The 13,628-nt window shown below is 45.2% G+C and overlaps 5 non-coding genes and 1 pseudogene across 5 annotated transcripts; all 6 read left to right on the forward strand.

Annotated features, from left to right (window-relative positions):
• The first annotated feature begins 1,035 nt into the window (after positions 1–1,035).
• LOC142263562 (U2 spliceosomal RNA) lies at positions 1,036–1,226 on the forward strand. The gene has a single exon (XR_012730601.1). It is a non-coding gene; the product is annotated as a U2 spliceosomal RNA (small nuclear RNA).
• A 1,117-nt stretch (positions 1,227–2,343) lies between these two features.
• Positions 2,344–2,534, forward strand: LOC142263575 (U2 spliceosomal RNA). Its single transcript, XR_012730602.1, has one exon. It is a non-coding gene; the product is annotated as a U2 spliceosomal RNA (small nuclear RNA).
• A 6,257-nt stretch (positions 2,535–8,791) lies between these two features.
• On the forward strand, positions 8,792–8,999 carry LOC142263557 (U2 spliceosomal RNA; annotated as a pseudogene).
• Positions 9,000–10,116: 1,117 nt separating this feature from the next.
• Positions 10,117–10,307, forward strand: LOC142263579 (U2 spliceosomal RNA). Its single transcript, XR_012730604.1, has one exon. It is a non-coding gene; the product is annotated as a U2 spliceosomal RNA (small nuclear RNA).
• A 1,117-nt stretch (positions 10,308–11,424) lies between these two features.
• LOC142263580 (U2 spliceosomal RNA) lies at positions 11,425–11,615 on the forward strand. The gene has a single exon (XR_012730605.1). It is a non-coding gene; the product is annotated as a U2 spliceosomal RNA (small nuclear RNA).
• Positions 11,616–12,732: 1,117 nt separating this feature from the next.
• Positions 12,733–12,923, forward strand: LOC142263581 (U2 spliceosomal RNA). The gene has a single exon (XR_012730606.1). It is a non-coding gene; the product is annotated as a U2 spliceosomal RNA (small nuclear RNA).
• Positions 12,924–13,628: the final 705 nt, after the last annotated feature.

Here is a 13,628-nt window from a genome sequence, read left to right on the forward strand (position 1 = left end):
ACACACTTTTTACTTGCTTTATTCATCCAAATAGCAAACTCATCACCACTCAACTTCACCAACTCTGCTATGTCCCGTGCAGTATCTTGTTGTCAGTCTAATCTAGATCATGTGTAATTGAATGGAATAGATCCCTTTTGGACAAAGTGGAGTCAGATGCTGCAGTGACCACAGGTGTGAGAGGATCTACAATTGGCATCTGGTGTTATCTCTCTGCTTCCACTCCAAATAAAGTTACCTGTTGTTACCTGAACGTCAAATACTAAGAATGGGCGGCCTATGAAAGAATTAGTACTTTCATTAAGTATACTAAACCGGCTAATTGGGAATAGACAAACTGTAAAAAGCCCTCTGAGAAAGCCCCTCTCTAACCTTTGTTAGTAAGCTTTTCTGTAGCCTGCCTGTTGATGTATTTTCGGTTTGAACAGTGCACAACATGAAGAGACGGAACACTGGCGGCTTGTCACAATGCCCCCCGATGACATCACAATAGCGCTGCTGCCTAGAAAACAAGCTGCGCAGAAGAAGTTGTTCTTTGGGTGGGAGGGTGGGCTAGTGGAAGGAGGGGGCAATCTCTTTTTTTCCCGGGTGGTAGGGGGATGACAGGAGAAGGGAAGCGGGTGGTGAGAAAGGTACAGAGGGCAGGGTTTGGGGGCTGGGAAGGAAAGGGAAAAGATTAGGGTTTGGGGATGATGAAAGGGCTTTCTACGGGTAAGGATGGCAAAGGGTGGCAGTGACGGAAAGTCAGGCAACCTGTCCTGTCCGTCTTTTTGTATCGTGAATTGGAAAGACTGCAAGGGGGAGGGGAGTTGCTTGCGCCCTAAAGGAGGAGTTATTCAGATTCATTGCAGTGGGCGGCGGCTGCAAAACGCACCATTCTTCTTGTTTTTGCTCTGCAAAGCAGCCTTTTCAAGGGTTGGCTTGGGTGACAAAATGTCTTGTGTAGGCGTGGGTTTGTCTCCCTCTCGCTCTCTCTCCCTAAGATGTGTCCGGCATAGGCCAGGGTGCCACTCGAGGCCCAAACCAATTCTGGTTATCGCTTCTCGGCCTTTTGGCTAAGATCAAGTGTAGTATCTGTTCTTATCAGTTTAATATCTGATACGTCCCCTATCTGGGGACCATATATTAAATGGATTTTTAGAACAGGGAGATGGAAAAAGAGCTTGCTCTGTCCACTCCACGCATTGACCTGGTATTGCAGTACCTCCAGGAACGGTGCACCCCTTCTTAACCCAGTTTCCAAAAGCAGAACTCGATTCACCTGATTCATATTAGCCCGATTAGCGAATTGAAATGAATTTTTATCTAACACACTTTTTACTTGCTTTATTCATCCAAATAGCAAACTCATCACCACTCAACTTCACCAACTCTGCTATGTCCCGTGCAGTATCTTGTTGTCAGTCTAATCTAGATCATGTGTAATTGAATGGAATAGATCCCTTTTGGACAAAGTGGAGTCAGATGCTGCAGTGACCACAGGTGTGAGAGGATCTACAATTGGCATCTGGTGTTATCTCTCTGCTTCCACTCCAAATAAAGTTACCTGTTGTTACCTGAACGTCAAATACTAAGAATGGGCGGCCTATGAAAGAATTAGTACTTTCATTAAGTATACTAAACCGGCTAATTGGGAATAGACAAACTGTAAAAAGCCCTCTGAGAAAGCCCCTCTCTAACCTTTGTTAGTAAGCTTTTCTGTAGCCTGCCTGTTGATGTATTTTCGGTTTGAACAGTGCACAACATGAAGAGACGGAACACTGGCGGCTTGTCACAATGCCCCCCGATGACATCACAATAGCGCTGCTGCCTAGAAAACAAGCTGCGCAGAAGAAGTTGTTCTTTGGGTGGGAGGGTGGGCTAGTGGAAGGAGGGGGCAATCTCTTTTTTTCCCGGGTGGTAGGGGGATGACAGGAGAAGGGAAGCGGGTGGTGAGAAAGGTACAGAGGGCAGGGTTTGGGGGCTGGGAAGGAAAGGGAAAAGATTAGGGTTTGGGGATGATGAAAGGGCTTTCTACGGGTAAGGATGGCAAAGGGTGGCAGTGACGGAAAGTCAGGCAACCTGTCCTGTCCGTCTTTTTGTATCGTGAATTGGAAAGACTGCAAGGGGGAGGGGAGTTGCTTGCGCCCTAAAGGAGGAGTTATTCAGATTCATTGCAGTGGGCGGCGGCTGCAAAACGCACCATTCTTCTTGTTTTTGCTCTGCAAAGCAGCCTTTTCAAGGGTTGGCTTGGGTGACAAAATGTCTTGTGTAGGCGTGGGTTTGTCTCCCTCTCGCTCTCTCTCCCTAAGATGTGTCCGGCATAGGCCAGGGTGCCACTCGAGGCCCAAACCAATTCTGGTTATCGCTTCTCGGCCTTTTGGCTAAGATCAAGTGTAGTATCTGTTCTTATCAGTTTAATATCTGATACGTCCCCTATCTGGGGACCATATATTAAATGGATTTTTAGAACAGGGAGATGGAAAAAGAGCTTGCTCTGTCCACTCCACGCATTGACCTGGTATTGCAGTACCTCCAGGAACGGTGCACCCCTTCTTAACCCAGTTTCCAAAAGCAGAACTCGATTCACCTGATTCATATTAGCCCGATTAGCGAATTGAAATGAATTTTTATCTAACACACTTTTTACTTGCTTTATTCATCCAAATAGCAAACTCATCACCACTCAACTTCACCAACTCTGCTATGTCCCGTGCAGTATCTTGTTGTCAGTCTAATCTAGATCATGTGTAATTGAATGGAATAGATCCCTTTTGGACAAAGTGGAGTCAGATGCTGCAGTGACCACAGGTGTGAGAGGATCTACAATTGGCATCTGGTGTTATCTCTCTGCTTCCACTCCAAATAAAGTTACCTGTTGTTACCTGAACGTCAAATACTAAGAATGGGCGGCCTATGAAAGAATTAGTACTTTCATTAAGTATACTAAACCGGCTAATTGGGAATAGACAAACTGTAAAAAGCCCTCTGAGAAAGCCCCTCTCTAACCTTTGTTAGTAAGCTTTTCTGTAGCCTGCCTGTTGATGTATTTTCGGTTTGAACAGTGCACAACATGAAGAGACGGAACACTGGCGGCTTGTCACAATGCCCCCCGATGACATCACAATAGCGCTGCTGCCTAGAAAACAAGCTGCGCAGAAGAAGTTGTTCTTTGGGTGGGAGGGTGGGCTAGTGGAAGGAGGGGGCAATCTCTTTTTTTCCCGGGTGGTAGGGGGATGACAGGAGAAGGGAAGCGGGTGGTGAGAAAGGTACAGAGGGCAGGGTTTGGGGGCTGGGAAGGAAAGGGAAAAGATTAGGGTTTGGGGATGATGAAAGGGCTTTCTACGGGTAAGGATGGCAAAGGGTGGCAGTGACGGAAAGTCAGGCAACCTGTCCTGTCCGTCTTTTTGTATCGTGAATTGGAAAGACTGCAAGGGGGAGGGGAGTTGCTTGCGCCCTAAAGGAGGAGTTATTCAGATTCATTGCAGTGGGCGGCGGCTGCAAAACGCACCATTCTTCTTGTTTTTGCTCTGCAAAGCAGCCTTTTCAAGGGTTGGCTTGGGTGACAAAATGTCTTGTGTAGGCGTGGGTTTGTCTCCCTCTCGCTCTCTCTCCCTAAGATGTGTCCGGCATAGGCCAGGGTGCCACTCGAGGCCCAAACCAATTCTGGTTATCGCTTCTCGGCCTTTTGGCTAAGATCAAGTGTCTTACCAGAAGGTTCCCAATTGCTACCCTTGGCCTTGTAGCTTAAATGGCTACATGCTGCTATTGGGGGTAGTGAGCAGGAAACGAGAAGGCGACGCCTTTTGGCTAGGATCGTGTGTCTTAGCAGGAGGTCCTCAATTGCTACCCTTGGCCTTGTAGCTTAAATGGCTACATGCTGCTATTGGGGGTAGTGAGCGAGGCTGTTAACCCTTGGTGATCCAGGAGGTGTTTTGAAGATGGGCGCCACCGTCCGTTTTGCTGGGACCGGGGATGCCCGGGTCCGTTTTGGTTTCCGTATTGATGTCGCAGAGGAAAAGTTGCAGCATTTCCATCTGGAATACTTGGTGAACAAAGTTCTATATGACATCCTGGATGTGAAGAAGAATGAGATCGTTTGTCTTCAGGAGTTCAGACGAAGTGGACGGTATGTGCTTGTCCTTTCCCATATTGGCGCTTGCCAGAATCTTTATCGGTCCTTGTTAATGAATACTACTAACTCTTTGCTGAGTGGACTTGACTTTACCCTGCTTTATTCTAAGGGCGATGTTCCTTTAGTGGTGTTTATGCACAACCCTTTTGTTAATGTGGCAGAAATCACAGACTTCCTGATGAAGCATTGCAGCTATGTTCAGTACTCACACAAAATTACCAACAAGGAGGGACTCTGGACAGGCAAGCATAAATATTTTGTGCGTTTTGGGGTGGACCCTCAGGGCCCTGGGGGTTTCCGCCACCCTCCCTCTACTTTTCATATTGGGAAAGATTCTGGTTACCTGTTCTATCCAGATGCCCCTTATTTTTGCCGGAAATGTAATGTTTTTGGTCACACTCAGGATAAGTGTCCTTATGAAGCAACCTGTAGGAAATGTAACCAGGTGGGGCACATGGCTAGGGATTGCAGCAACCCAATTGTTTGCAATGCTTGTGGAGAAGTCGGGCATGCCTATCGGGACTGCAGGAACCGCACTAAGACCAGGCTATACGCTCAGGTGGTCGCAGCGGCCCCTGTAGCTCCTGTTAAGGCTGCACCAGCTGCTAGTCACCCTGTTGCTGTTTCTGCTAATGACCCTGTTCTTCTCCCTGTTACTACTGCTCAGGATTTGGATAAAGCTCCTGCAGTCTCTCCATGTCCACCTGATCAAGGAATGGAGGTCTCCGAGCTGGAAGCTGATCTCCCTTGTCACTCTGCTGCCTGTGGCGAGGGGGAAATCGAGGAGGATTTGAGCAAGTCCCCTGCGCTGTCATGGGGTACAACAAAGTCTCTGGTGAGCAAAGATGGTAGTCCAGCTGGGCAGGGGGATTTTTCTGCTTCAGCTGCAGTCAGGTCATCGGAGGAGGGGGAGTTTATGGCTGCTAAGAAATTAAAGCTTGCAGACAAGGGGTGGAGCACTGTCAGTACTGCAAGTGCAAGCCCTTTGAGTGATCGGGTCTACCCTGACATTAGCTTTTCACCTGGAGTTGATGATTTTTTTGGGGAGGTTGCAGACACTCACTGCTTTGTGTCTCCCTGCCAGCCTCCAGAAGGAGAAGGTTGAGGCGAAGATGGCCAGCTTACGGTTACCTGGTTAAACTAGTAAGAACATGGCTCCCAAAACTACATGTAATGTCCTATCCTTGAATGTGAGACAAATTAAATCCAGGGGAAGAAGAGCTACTATCCTCAAATATGTTTCTAAAATAGGTGCAGATATCTTTTGTTTGCAGGAGTGCGGACTGTTTGATGCTCCTACGGATCAAGATTGGCCTCATGGACAACACATTTGGTCTGGTTCGTCTGTAAATAAAAATGATGGTGTGGGGATTCTGTTGGGTAACAAGGACTTTTCTTTTGATAGTTATACAGTAGTGGAGGTGGGGAGATGTATCATTGCAATTATTAACTATAGAGGGTGGCGGATTAGGATTGTTAATGTATATTGTCCTACGAGAAAAGAAGATCGTTTAGCTCTGTTAGAGAAAGTTGGTTTATTTTTGCCAGGAAAAATGCCTACTATTTTTGTTGGGGATTTTAATTGTACGACGGAAGGTAATATGGATGTAACCGGGAAAAAGCTGTTACATATCATTTCTGATTTTTCTTTCTCAGATGCCGCTGTTGTAAAGCTGGGCAATCCACCACCACCTACGTACAAGGCGGACAGAGGAGGTATAGAATCACGGATTGACCGTATTTTTTTTTCTAAAAATATTGAGTGTGTAAGGTTTGAACAGTGTGCGGTTCCTTTTTCGGACCACGAATGTTTGAAGGGTGTGTTCAGAGGGGATGGTGGACCTGTAAAGAGGGGTACTGTATGGAAGTTAAATGTGAGATTGCTAGAGGATGCAAAAGTGATGAAAGAGTTTAAAGAAGAGTACCGAAGATGGGGGTACTACAAAAACAGGTTTGCAAGTGTGTTAGAGTGGTGGGATTGGGTTAAAGGGGAGATTAAAACTTTTTTCAGGAAATGGGGCTACAAAAAAGCTACCATGTATCGTAATAAATTTAAAGATGTGAATACTCGGATTGATTGGTTACAAAAGTGTAGTAGGTCTGGGATTGATGTAAGTGATTCGTTGGTGGAGGCAAAAAATGAGTTGAAATGTCTGATTGAGAAAAAGGGTAAGGAAATTATCTATAGGACGAAAGTTGAACATTTGGATAAGAATGAGAAATGTACCAGATATTTCTTTAAAAAAATGAATGGGAAGAAAGTAGATATGGATGTGATTGTGGATGAGAATGATGTTCCAGTGACTGGTGAAAGTGTGATTGACGAGGTGAAAGCCTTTTACAGCAGACTGTATGGAGAGAAGTGGATTGATTCTGGTCTAATGACTGAAGTGTTAGCTAGCATGGAGTGTAGACTAGGCAAAGATGAGTGTGAGGATTTGTGTGATGAGGTGGTTCTGGATGAAGTGAGAAAGGTTGTGTTTAGTGCACAAAAGAATAAAACTCCTGGAAAGGATGGCTTGCCAATTGAACTATATGTGAAAGCATGGGAGTGTATGGGCACGGATCTGACGGAGATATGTAAGTATATGTGGGAAACTGGTATGCTGTGTGACTCTATGAAAGAAGGGGTAGTGGTACTTATCCATAAGAAGGGGGAAAAGAGTAAATTGGGGAATTGGAGGCCTATTACGCTTCTGAATTCTGATTATAAGGTTTTCAGTAAACTATTAGCTAATCGTATGCGTGAAGTGCTTGGGAAGGTTGTAAAGGATGATCAAGTGTGTGCTGTGCCTGGAAGGAGCATCAGTGATAACTTGTTGTTGTTGAGGGATGTTATTGGTGACTGTAAGACTAGAAAGCAGAAGTGCATGTTGTTGGCTCTTGATTTTGAGAAAGCGTTTGATAGGGTGTCGCATGTTTTTATGTTTGAGGTCTTGAATAGTATGGGTTTTCCTAAGAAGTTCTTGGATGGTGTGAGATGTCTGTATGGTGGTGTGACAAGTGAATTCTTAGTGAATGGATGTTTGAGTGGGAAAGTACAGATCAAGTCAGGTGTCCGTCAGGGGTGTCCAATGTCCCCTGTTTTATTTGTCAGTGTGATTGAGCCTTTGTTATGTATGATCAGGCGTGAGAAACTGATAAGAGGGATGTTAATACCTGGTAGTGGCGGTAAGAATGTGAAGGTGCTTGGCTATATGGATGATGTAGTGATAGTGAGTGAGAGTATTGCGTCTATGACTAGAGTAAAGCTGTTGTTGGATTTCTTCTGTGGCGCGTCTGCTTTTAAAGTCAACTGGAATAAATGTTGTTTTAAGTGTTTTGGTGATAGTAGTGTTAAGATGGACGGAGTGACAAGTGTGGATGGTCCAATCAAAGTGCTGGGTGTGTTGTTTAATGATGATCTGAGAGGTACGGAGAGTTGGGAAGAATGTGGATTGCGGATTGAGAGGAAACTGAATTTCTGGAGAATGCGTGATCTGACATTGAATGGTAAAGTTTTGATTATTAAGGCCGTGGTGCTGCCGATTCTCCTTTATATCTCTGGGGTCTTCCCGTCCCCATATAAAAAGATAAAAAGAGTAGAGAAACTGATTTTTACCTTTTTTTGGGGGAGCAAAATGGAAAAATTAAAAAGAGAGCATTTATACAAGGCCTGTCATTATGGGGGTTTAAACTTTCCAAATATTGAAATCTTTCTTAGTCTTCATTATATTAAGACGGTAGTAATCCTACTGGGAAAGAACAATAAAGGGGCCTACATGGTGAGGTATATGGCGGGCTGGATGCTGTATGGCTTGTGTTGGGTAAAAAGGGATTCGCGTGTGCCTGTGTCGTTCAAGTGTCCAGTCTGGTACGACATAATTGAGAGGTTTATTAGAAAAAATGATTTGCTGGCTGTACCTATGAGTGAGTTCAGAGCAGCGAAGAGAGTGATGAAAAGGCTGAGAGCGAATGAGGTAGAATGTAATATTAATGATTTGAGAGGGAATGATGTGTCAGATGCATGGAAGAAACTGAGTACACCGGGTATGTCTAATAAGCAGAGGGATGTTGTGTGGTTGGCATTGCATGATATATTACCTGTGAGAGATGTGCAGAAGAGAAGGGACCTGATTAGAACGGATGTGTGTCCACGGGAGGGATGTGGTGCCCGTGAGACCGTGAGACATGTCATGTGGGACTGTGATTACGCCTATAGTGTGTGGAAATGTGTAGGAGGCCTGTGTAAGGGGCTGGCTGGTGTGAACCATATTAATTGGAGGGTGGCTATGTTTGGCATTGGTGCATGTGGGAGTGTTAAAGAGAGGATTTTGTGGCTTATCATGGCTTGTGTGATGGAAAGCTTATGGGATGTCAGAAATTTGGGACTTTTTAAAAGGAAGGTGGTTCCTATTAACGACTGTGTAAGATTAATTCTTTCCAGACTTTATGTTATTTACCAATGGGATAAGAGTAGAGGTGGTGGTGGATTGGACGCTGAAGGCATATGGAAGGTTTTAAAGTGGCATTATTTGGTGAAGTATCAATAAGAGGTAATTTCTCTGTTTTTCAGTATTTTCTGTTTTTTTGTGATACTTTCTTTGGATATGTACTGCAATACTTTTTGGAAAATTAAAAAAAAAGAATATAACCATTGTGATGAGTTTGGATAAACAGCAAAGTTGTAAACTTGATATTGTTGTTTTTAACTAACCTGAATGGTTTTAAAAAAAAAAAAAAAAAAAAAAAATCTGTTCTTATCAGTTTAATATCTGATACGTCCCCTATCTGGGGACCATATATTAAATGGATTTTTAGAACAGGGAGATGGAAAAAGAGCTTGCTCTGTCCACTCCACGCATTGACCTGGTATTGCAGTACCTCCAGGAACGGTGCACCCCTTCTTAACCCAGTTTCCAAAAGCAGAACTCGATTCACCTGATTCATATTAGCCCGATTAGCGAATTGAAATGAATTTTTATCTAACACACTTTTTACTTGCTTTATTCATCCAAATAGCAAACTCATCACCACTCAACTTCACCAACTCTGCTATGTCCCGTGCAGTATCTTGTTGTCAGTCTAATCTAGATCATGTGTAATTGAATGGAATAGATCCCTTTTGGACAAAGTGGAGTCAGATGCTGCAGTGACCACAGGTGTGAGAGGATCTACAATTGGCATCTGGTGTTATCTCTCTGCTTCCACTCCAAATAAAGTTACCTGTTGTTACCTGAACGTCAAATACTAAGAATGGGCGGCCTATGAAAGAATTAGTACTTTCATTAAGTATACTAAACCGGCTAATTGGGAATAGACAAACTGTAAAAAGCCCTCTGAGAAAGCCCCTCTCTAACCTTTGTTAGTAAGCTTTTCTGTAGCCTGCCTGTTGATGTATTTTCGGTTTGAACAGTGCACAACATGAAGAGACGGAACACTGGCGGCTTGTCACAATGCCCCCCGATGACATCACAATAGCGCTGCTGCCTAGAAAACAAGCTGCGCAGAAGAAGTTGTTCTTTGGGTGGGAGGGTGGGCTAGTGGAAGGAGGGGGCAATCTCTTTTTTTCCCGGGTGGTAGGGGGATGACAGGAGAAGGGAAGCGGGTGGTGAGAAAGGTACAGAGGGCAGGGTTTGGGGGCTGGGAAGGAAAGGGAAAAGATTAGGGTTTGGGGATGATGAAAGGGCTTTCTACGGGTAAGGATGGCAAAGGGTGGCAGTGACGGAAAGTCAGGCAACCTGTCCTGTCCGTCTTTTTGTATCGTGAATTGGAAAGACTGCAAGGGGGAGGGGAGTTGCTTGCGCCCTAAAGGAGGAGTTATTCAGATTCATTGCAGTGGGCGGCGGCTGCAAAACGCACCATTCTTCTTGTTTTTGCTCTGCAAAGCAGCCTTTTCAAGGGTTGGCTTGGGTGACAAAATGTCTTGTGTAGGCGTGGGTTTGTCTCCCTCTCGCTCTCTCTCCCTAAGATGTGTCCGGCATAGGCCAGGGTGCCACTCGAGGCCCAAACCAATTCTGGTTATCGCTTCTCGGCCTTTTGGCTAAGATCAAGTGTAGTATCTGTTCTTATCAGTTTAATATCTGATACGTCCCCTATCTGGGGACCATATATTAAATGGATTTTTAGAACAGGGAGATGGAAAAAGAGCTTGCTCTGTCCACTCCACGCATTGACCTGGTATTGCAGTACCTCCAGGAACGGTGCACCCCTTCTTAACCCAGTTTCCAAAAGCAGAACTCGATTCACCTGATTCATATTAGCCCGATTAGCGAATTGAAATGAATTTTTATCTAACACACTTTTTACTTGCTTTATTCATCCAAATAGCAAACTCATCACCACTCAACTTCACCAACTCTGCTATGTCCCGTGCAGTATCTTGTTGTCAGTCTAATCTAGATCATGTGTAATTGAATGGAATAGATCCCTTTTGGACAAAGTGGAGTCAGATGCTGCAGTGACCACAGGTGTGAGAGGATCTACAATTGGCATCTGGTGTTATCTCTCTGCTTCCACTCCAAATAAAGTTACCTGTTGTTACCTGAACGTCAAATACTAAGAATGGGCGGCCTATGAAAGAATTAGTACTTTCATTAAGTATACTAAACCGGCTAATTGGGAATAGACAAACTGTAAAAAGCCCTCTGAGAAAGCCCCTCTCTAACCTTTGTTAGTAAGCTTTTCTGTAGCCTGCCTGTTGATGTATTTTCGGTTTGAACAGTGCACAACATGAAGAGACGGAACACTGGCGGCTTGTCACAATGCCCCCCGATGACATCACAATAGCGCTGCTGCCTAGAAAACAAGCTGCGCAGAAGAAGTTGTTCTTTGGGTGGGAGGGTGGGCTAGTGGAAGGAGGGGGCAATCTCTTTTTTTCCCGGGTGGTAGGGGGATGACAGGAGAAGGGAAGCGGGTGGTGAGAAAGGTACAGAGGGCAGGGTTTGGGGGCTGGGAAGGAAAGGGAAAAGATTAGGGTTTGGGGATGATGAAAGGGCTTTCTACGGGTAAGGATGGCAAAGGGTGGCAGTGACGGAAAGTCAGGCAACCTGTCCTGTCCGTCTTTTTGTATCGTGAATTGGAAAGACTGCAAGGGGGAGGGGAGTTGCTTGCGCCCTAAAGGAGGAGTTATTCAGATTCATTGCAGTGGGCGGCGGCTGCAAAACGCACCATTCTTCTTGTTTTTGCTCTGCAAAGCAGCCTTTTCAAGGGTTGGCTTGGGTGACAAAATGTCTTGTGTAGGCGTGGGTTTGTCTCCCTCTCGCTCTCTCTCCCTAAGATGTGTCCGGCATAGGCCAGGGTGCCACTCGAGGCCCAAACCAATTCTGGTTATCGCTTCTCGGCCTTTTGGCTAAGATCAAGTGTAGTATCTGTTCTTATCAGTTTAATATCTGATACGTCCCCTATCTGGGGACCATATATTAAATGGATTTTTAGAACAGGGAGATGGAAAAAGAGCTTGCTCTGTCCACTCCACGCATTGACCTGGTATTGCAGTACCTCCAGGAACGGTGCACCCCTTCTTAACCCAGTTTCCAAAAGCAGAACTCGATTCACCTGATTCATATTAGCCCGATTAGCGAATTGAAATGAATTTTTATCTAACACACTTTTTACTTGCTTTATTCATCCAAATAGCAAACTCATCACCACTCAACTTCACCAACTCTGCTATGTCCCGTGCAGTATCTTGTTGTCAGTCTAATCTAGATCATGTGTAATTGAATGGAATAGATCCCTTTTGGACAAAGTGGAGTCAGATGCTGCAGTGACCACAGGTGTGAGAGGATCTACAATTGGCATCTGGTGTTATCTCTCTGCTTCCACTCCAAATAAAGTTACCTGTTGTTACCTGAACGTCAAATACTAAGAATGGGCGGCCTATGAAAGAATTAGTACTTTCATTAAGTATACTAAACCGGCTAATTGGGAATAGACAAACTGTAAAAAGCCCTCTGAGAAAGCCCCTCTCTAACCTTTGTTAGTAAGCTTTTCTGTAGCCTGCCTGTTGATGTATTTTCGGTTTGAACAGTGCACAACATGAAGAGACGGAACACTGGCGGCTTGTCACAATGCCCCCCGATGACATCACAATAGCGCTGCTGCCTAGAAAACAAGCTGCGCAGAAGAAGTTGTTCTTTGGGTGGGAGGGTGGGCTAGTGGAAGGAGGGGGCAATCTCTTTTTTTCCCGGGTGGTAGGGGGATGACAGGAGAAGGGAAGCGGGTGGTGAGAAAGGTACAGAGGGCAGGGTTTGGGGGCTGGGAAGGAAAGGGAAAAGATTAGGGTTTGGGGATGATGAAAGGGCTTTCTACGGGTAAGGATGGCAAAGGGTGGCAGTGACGGAAAGTCAGGCAACCTGTCCTGTCCGTCTTTTTGTATCGTGAATTGGAAAGACTGCAAGGGGGAGGGGAGTTGCTTGCGCCCTAAAGGAGGAGTTATTCAGATTCATTGCAGTGGGCGGCGGCTGCAAAACGCACCATTCTTCTTGTTTTTGCTCTGCAAAGCAGCCTTTTCAAGGGTTGGCTTGGGTGACAAAATGTCTTGTGTAGGCGTGGGTTTGTCTCCCTCTCGCTCTCTCTCCCTAAGATGTGTCCGGCATAGGCCAGGGTGCCACTCGAGGCCCAAACCAATTCTGGTTATCGCTTCTCGGCCTTTTGGCTAAGATCAAGTGTAGTATCTGTTCTTATCAGTTTAATATCTGATACGTCCCCTATCTGGGGACCATATATTAAATGGATTTTTAGAACAGGGAGATGGAAAAAGAGCTTGCTCTGTCCACTCCACGCATTGACCTGGTATTGCAGTACCTCCAGGAACGGTGCACCCCTTCTTAACCCAGTTTCCAAAAGCAGAACTCGATTCACCTGATTCATATTAGCCCGATTAGCGAATTGAAATGAATTTTTATCTAACACACTTTTTACTTGCTTTATTCATCCAAATAGCAAACTCATCACCACTCAACTTCACCAACTCTGCTATGTCCCGTGCAGTATCTTGTTGTCAGTCTAATCTAGATCATGTGTAATTGAATGGAATAGATCCCTTTTGGACAAAGTGGAGTCAGATGCTGCAGTGACCACAGGTGTGAGAGGATCTACAATTGGCATCTGGTGTTATCTCTCTGCTTCCACTCCAAATAAAGTTACCTGTTGTTACCTGAACGTCAAATACTAAGAATGGGCGGCCTATGAAAGAATTAGTACTTTCATTAAGTATACTAAACCGGCTAATTGGGAATAGACAAACTGTAAAAAGCCCTCTGAGAAAGCCCCTCTCTAACCTTTGTTAGTAAGCTTTTCTGTAGCCTGCCTGTTGATGTATTTTCGGTTTGAACAGTGCACAACATGAAGAGACGGAACACTGGCGGCTTGTCACAATGCCCCCCGATGACATCACAATAGCGCTGCTGCCTAGAAAACAAGCTGCGCAGAAGAAGTTGTTCTTTGGGTGGGAGGGTGGGCTAGTGGAAGGAGGGGGCAATCTCTTTTTTTCCCGGGTGGTAGGGGGATGACAGGAGAAGGGAAGCGGGTG

Source organism: Anomaloglossus baeobatrachus, unplaced genomic scaffold, assembly GCF_048569485.1.
Source record: "Anomaloglossus baeobatrachus isolate aAnoBae1 unplaced genomic scaffold, aAnoBae1.hap1 Scaffold_2590, whole genome shotgun sequence".
NCBI classification, from domain to species: domain Eukaryota; kingdom Metazoa; phylum Chordata; class Amphibia; order Anura; family Aromobatidae; genus Anomaloglossus; species Anomaloglossus baeobatrachus.